The sequence below is a fragment of the Peromyscus eremicus genome, chromosome 3 (genome assembly GCF_949786415.1).
Source record: "Peromyscus eremicus chromosome 3, PerEre_H2_v1, whole genome shotgun sequence".
Classification (NCBI taxonomy): domain Eukaryota; kingdom Metazoa; phylum Chordata; class Mammalia; order Rodentia; family Cricetidae; genus Peromyscus; species Peromyscus eremicus.
In genome coordinates, this window is record NC_081418.1 from 15,765,217 (window position 1) to 15,771,956 (window position 6,740).

The following is a 6,740-nucleotide window of genomic DNA, read 5'->3' on the forward strand; positions in this document are numbered from 1 at the left end:
GAGTGGGAAGGCCTCAGTCCAGTGGGTCCTCCAAGGAAGCCACACCACAGCATGTCCCCTTTGCCTTGGTTTTTCTCCTTTGTCCATCATGGAAACCTGTGGCCTGAGTCCTCTAGATGTGGCACAAAGCCACCCAAGTTTTCCGTATTACAGGGATTGTTTATTTCCTTTTTCCACGCATGTAATTAAATACTTACCTTTAAATGCCCCCATGTGCCTCTACTTGGGTCTCTCCATCTGAGAGGGAGTTTAGCATTAGTTTTACTTTAACTCGGAAGCAGATCAAACTAAACTTGATGAAATGATATTCCATTGCTAAAAGAGAACTTCTTTGATAAATCCTATAGTGGATTTGCTGTATGAGGGAGCTTCCTTTCTGTCAAAAGTTAGTGTTCCTCCTCAGTTAAGTAGAGCCTTCTTCAGGAATCCCTGCAATGGAGGAAATGAGCCACTCGCCCCTCAGCCACACCTACACCCCGAGAACATCCTGTTCATAACTCAGGTGGTTAAAGGAAAACACATAGCTGTTTTAATTTTGAACAAAATAACTGCTTTTCTCTGGTAAGGCTGAGAGGGGAATGTGTTTGAAAAATGTCTTCCTGTAGAGAAAAGAATACTTTGAGGAAGGACGGTGGGCAGACAAGAGTAGGGTGGTGGGGTTAGGAGAACCCACAATAAAAATAAACACAGCACCGTGGAGAGGCTGAACAGGCCAGCATGAAACACGGCCCATCTGATCACATGGCGACACCCAGATCTGGGGCCTCCCTTCTGCTCTGCCTCCGGCATGTAAACGGCATGCATGTGTGTAGTGGTGTGTGTCTGTACACACAAAGATTTACCAGAGAGCACAGAGGGAATTAGAAAGAGCCTGGCCTGTCTTTAATTCAAGTCTGTTTGCTTGCATTTAGCACTTAAGGGCTTCTACATTCAGCTTGCTCCAAAGAGTGATGGAGCACTCCTTGCTTATGCCTCAAATCAGAAATGCATGAAGTGCAGCTGCAGAGATAATACATTTTCCCCAAAGGCTTTGGCAGAGCAAATTAGGTGTCAATGGGGTGCCTGTGCAGGCAGTACTCTCTCTAATTAGTCTCTTGAGCCTAGTTGGTGGCGGGTATGAGATGATCTAATCAATTGGTCTGTGTCTGATGGTTGGTGTAAAAATCCTACCAGGCGGACTCTCTCCCACAGGTCATCCACCTGCACAGCAGGACTCCTCATTTTCATTTCTCATCTCTTCCATCACATGATGCTGACAGTTGGTTTTAAGAAAATTGAATCCAAAAAATATCTAGTTCATAGGGCACATGGGTCAGAACAAAGTTGCATTATGGGTACCAGTGATCCAATTAATTAATATTTATAGCTGAGAAGCTCTATGTAGATACTTCTGAATAAGGATTTTATCAATCGAATCCAATTTCTTCTTTAAAACATTCATTTTAGAGAAAGCTCATTGTGAAAACTGAAAACTAGATAAAAATGGCGCCCACCTGTCTTAGGATTTACATACCTACAAGCAGCTGTGCACGCCGACCATTCAGCTTACAGTTTGTGTTCGCTGTTCATTTGTATTGTGCCTGTGATGTCCTTTAATTAACAATCAAATGTGAGAGGGAGATTTACATTGGCATCATAGTTTACTTGCCTGTCAAAGCATATCTTCACTCCTTCAGCCTAAATCCCCCACCCATGAAATACTTGATTTCACTTAGATTTCTAAAAATGTTTTAAGTGCTTTCAGTTATTGATGCCCAAGGTGGGAGGAGGAGCATCCTGTGCTCTGTAAAAGCATCAGGCAGGGAAGATGGTACAGTCTGAGCTTTTCAGAGTCATCTCACAGAGGTGGGAGGCGTACTGTCATTGGTACTTCCTCTTTTTTCTTCTTATTAGGTTCTTCCACTAAATGTCAGACCCCAAAGCTAAGTGACAGACTTGCCATAACCACTGCATTCACCACTTACTAGCCAATTATTGCTAGTGTGTGCGGCCCTTAATATCTAATTCTGCTACACCTTAGGTTAAGCATGTATGATTCTCCTACAGATTGCAGTCAGAATCAGGACAACCCAAGGCCAAATAAATAGTATCAGTGTGTAGAAAACATCTTTAATGAACTTGAGAGGATAGTAAAGTGTATGGTGTCAACATAACTTATTGTTATGTGAAGTCACACATACTGTAAATCAAAACATTCTTTTTTAATATAATGTAGTAGAGTAAAAAAATACATTTTTCCTATACCAAAGAATAAATCCTTCCCACCATTCCTGACTGGTGTGTGTCTGTCAATAACTTTCTTCTCTATACCAAGCCAACTGGGCAATGTGGCTGAAATAGCTGCTTATAGTTCCAGCTGTCCCAGCCACAAGAAAAATCTGTTTAGCTTCAGTGAATGTGCCATTCCTACCCATGCCTATGCTTTTGGATCCTTCCTTTTTATTTTCTGTTCTTCCTCAACTACTTTCTGTGTACCTGAGCTATGCCTGTGTCCTGTTAGGGATAAGACTTGGTTTAGTCAGTAATTTAATTATTCCACACACATCTTTAACTTGCTTCCTCAAAGGAAATATATCCAGGGGAACTAAGTGTCTGGTTTAACAAGTCAGCTTGGGTACCAGGTCTCCATTCTGTTGATTACAGTGGTAAGAGCGAGGAGAACCAAGGAAAGACTGCATCGTTTGGGGAGAGTCATAAGGGTCCCATGCCTAAACAGCAAACACACACAGCTCTTCTGGATGGAGGGGTAGTCTCCCTGGAAGAGTTGGGACCTCATTCAGCTTCAGCTTCATGATATAGAAAGGATATCTCTGTCATCTGCTTAATAAAATGGTCAAAATTGGTGGTGAGATGGGGACTGGACAAGGATGCTTGAAATAGAAAGTGTTGTGGAAATACTGTAGGGACAAGTGTTCTCTCTCCTTGATCTCAAGGACCTTAGAAAGAATTTTCATGCATAGCTCAGAATGTGTGCAAAGTGCGTTTTCTTTCTTTTTCTGGAAGAAAGGGGTAGAGGTGGGGCTCTAGGGGTTGTTCCATGTTCTTGCTTGTGCTGTGCTTGTGACTTCTTCTAGAAGAGATTTACTAAAGGTGTCGTTGGGGCAGAGGTGGGGGATAGATTCCTGTGGATAGAGATTGCTACCCAGAGCAGCAAACATTTAAAATAACAATGGATGACTTAGGACTTGGAGGTAGCAAAGTGTTTATGTGCAGTATCTCTCCAGACCAAGACTTCTCCAGGAAACATGATCAGAGGCTTTGATTTACATCCCGTCCAGTTTGGTGGCAGAGAAGTCTCAAGAATAGAAGGTGATACCTCCTTCATGCCATAACCAAAATGCATGAAATGAATGAAAGAACCAAAACTATAGGAAATCATAGAAGAAAACATAGGATCAAATCTTTAGATTTCGCTGTGCATTTTTAAATGTGACACCAAAAGCATAAGCAATGAAATAAAAATATTAAATTGAACTTCATCAAAATCCAAAGAATGTTGTCACTGGCAGTCCATATTAGAAAGTTATTTTCAAGTTGTATATTTGATGAGAAATTAATGTCCCAAGTGCACAAAGAACTGCAACTCAGCAGCAGCAACAAAATGAATTGAATAGATATTTCTCTGAAGAAGCATTTCCATATGACAAATCAGATCATTAAAAACATGTTCAACACCACTAACTGTTAGGAAAAGGCATATCAATAGAAGTAAGTCAGTTCACCATAACAGAATAACTATAGTTAAAAAACAAAGAAAAAACAAACAAGTGTTGACCAGGGTGTGGTGAAATTTGAATACTTCTTCATTGTAAGCAAGGAGCTAAACGGTGCTCTCACTATGGAAAGTTTTGTCAGTTCCCCAAAACTTTAAAAGTAGAGTTTCCATTTGACCTGGGAATTACACCTGCAGGTATATAACCAAAAGATTCAAATCAGGCATTGGAGCAAACACTTGCCACTTGCCACATCAGTTTTACTACTGTAAAACTACTACCACAGGGTAATACAATTCAGGCATAAATTAACTGATGGATAAGGATCATGCGATATAGCCATATAATGAGACATTTGTAGCTGGAGTCTCCAGTCCCATCCGGGCCACAGCCACTCAGACCCAAATAAACACACAGATGCTTATATTATTTAAACTGTTCAGCCTAATGGCTCAGGCTTCTTGCTATCTAGTTCTTATATCTTAAATTAACCCATTTCTATAAATCTATACCTTGCCATGTGGCTCATGGCTTACCGCTACTTTACATCTTGCTTCTCATGGCAGCGGCTGGCAGTGTGTCCTCACTCAGCCTCCCACTTCCTAGAATTCTCCTCTCTCTTTGTTCCACCTATACTTTCTGCCTGGCTACTGGCCAATCAGCACTTTATTTATTAACCAATCAGAGCAACACATTCACAGCATACAGATATCCACAGCAGACATTACTCAAACATTTCATAAGATAATGAAGTACTGATACATACTACAACATGGTGAACCTTAAAAAAATTATGCTAGTTGAGAGCTGCCAAATGTAGCAGCTCACACATTGTGTGACTCCCCTTAGATGAACTATTCAGAATAGGCAATACCATAGAGAAAGGAAGACAGTTGGTACTAGTCAGTGGGTAGGACAAAGGGCCCCGAGAATGACTACCGTGAATGGTGTCATCTCCTTTGAAAGTGCTGAAATGTTTTGAAACTGGATAGAGATGACTATATAGAATTGTGATTGGACTGAGTACCACCCAAATATACACCTTGAAATGGTTGATTTGGTGTTAATGAATTTCACCTCCATTGAAAAAAAAGAACTGAAGGTGGGGGTAAAATTCTAAAAATTCATCAGAGTAAGTGATGATCAGTAGAGGGTAGGGATGATGATGTTCTAATGTGTCTTAAGTATAAGAATGGAACTTTTTGTACTCTTGGTTCATGCACTGCCAGTTCACTCCCAGGCAGGGAATGTCCTCAATGCTGCAGCCCGTGAGAGCAGTGTCAGGGCAAGTGGATAAGGACTCTGAAATAGTCAAATCTATGGGAGAGCTTTGGCCAACATCTCTTCTTCGGCCAGCAGGATGACAAGATGGTCCTGTAGATGATGGCAGGCAGGCCTGTAGATGATGATGGTCCTGTAGATGATGGCAGGCAGGCCTGTAGATGATGATGGTCCTGTAGATGATGACAGGCAGCCCTGTAGATGATGATGGTCCTGTAGATGATGACTAGGCAGTGACCAGGAACAAGCTGCTAAGCCTAGTTGTCAAGTGGGTTCTGGGATGAAGTGGAACTAATTCATCAACTCCTTCAACCGTGGGACATGAACTTGGGAGTTCCACACTTCACGCAACTAGACATTCTCTTTCCTACCCCAAGGTTCAACAAAGATGAATAAGAGCTTTTTTAAAAAGTATAGAAAGATGTACAAGGAGGATTCCCTACATTCTCACTGGTACCCTTACTACATTTTCAAGCCGGTGTCTTTGGAAGCATGAAGGCTTGTGCAGAATGTTGGGAAGGAGGAACCACGCTGGCCAGCTTTCATTCTGGTGATATAGTATAACTGATAATAGGCAACCAAGGCAACCATGGCTGGTTTTTAAAAGCATGTGTGTGATCCACTTTTCTCTTTCTCATCCATACAAGCAAACGTGATGATCTGTCCTTCTAATGCTCTGGTGCTCCGGGCACTTAAGACCAGCATTGCCTCTAATAGGTTAGGGAAGGAATTTAGCTAGGTGTGTTTTTCTCTAAATAGTCTAGGAGGAATTTAGTCCATTTAAATTCACAGAGTTACAGTATTTCAAGAGAAGAAAATATAGTCGGGACATTTGTTTATCATATTTAAGAAATGTTTTCATAAAGGAAATTTTTCTACCTCCTCCGATGCATGTACTCGGTGTAGCTGTGGACAGCAGTGGTGGCTCAATTTGGCCTGACCAATTTTAGTGTCTCAAGTAATTTAGTAAAAATGAATGATGTCAGTTTTTTTCTTAATGTAACAATTTTCTCTTTTCCTCCTTCCAGGATTAAGTTGTCATCATTCTGGGAAGAAAAAGAAGAAGAAAAAACACACACACACACAAAAAAAAAAACCACACTAATGAAGTGGCCGACAGTGCCGGGCTCCTGGATCAGTTCCCTTCTGCCCCCTGTGGTGGATTTCACTGACAAGAAAATTGAAGCTGGCAAGACCCTGTTTTCTCTGCAATTTATTTAAAACCTTGCACGCATTTGGATACCTTGTGATTTCCAAGAACTATGTGAAGATTAAGCTTTGCTTACTGGTACATGGCATGTATTCTTTTCAGTCTTTGTGTTTGATTCCGTTTGATTTCCCTCTGCTGCACAGTGTCTCTGGGAAGCGTTTCATGCTTTCACCAGCCATGTCTTAAATACATGAAGACAACACATTTGGTGTTCACACTTCCTCAGTAATGTCTGCACTTGAAAGCACACAGTGGCATGAGACAATGTGTGTTTTCTTTGGAACAGAGTACATTCTTCAACCACCAGGAAGGATATTCGTATTGCTAAAACAAACCCCATGCTTTCTGACTGACTAGACACCATGGTCCCAGACGGTGGGGCTCGACCTGTTGCTTACTCTTGAAGACGTTTGGAAATGTGGGGTTTTCTTTTTTATTGGAAATGTCCCATATTTATAGGAGCCCGGAATCTACTTAGCATTCCCAGTAGTTTCTGAGCAGGTTGTGGGTAGAAAAACAAGCACCAAGAACAAAGA

At 41.4% G+C, this 6,740-nt stretch overlaps 1 protein-coding gene across 2 annotated transcripts in view; it reads left to right on the top strand.

The window, feature by feature from the left end:
- The window catches only part of Cdk14 (cyclin dependent kinase 14), a 573,205-nt gene extending 566,920 nt beyond the window's left edge, over positions 1 to 6,285 (top strand). For both annotated transcript variants that reach the window (XM_059257306.1, XM_059257308.1), the window contains one exon: positions 6,023 to 6,285. The gene's annotated coding sequence lies outside the window, so the exon portion shown is untranslated. The remainder of the gene's footprint in view (positions 1 to 6,022) is intronic.
- Positions 6,286 to 6,740: the final 455 nt, after the last annotated feature.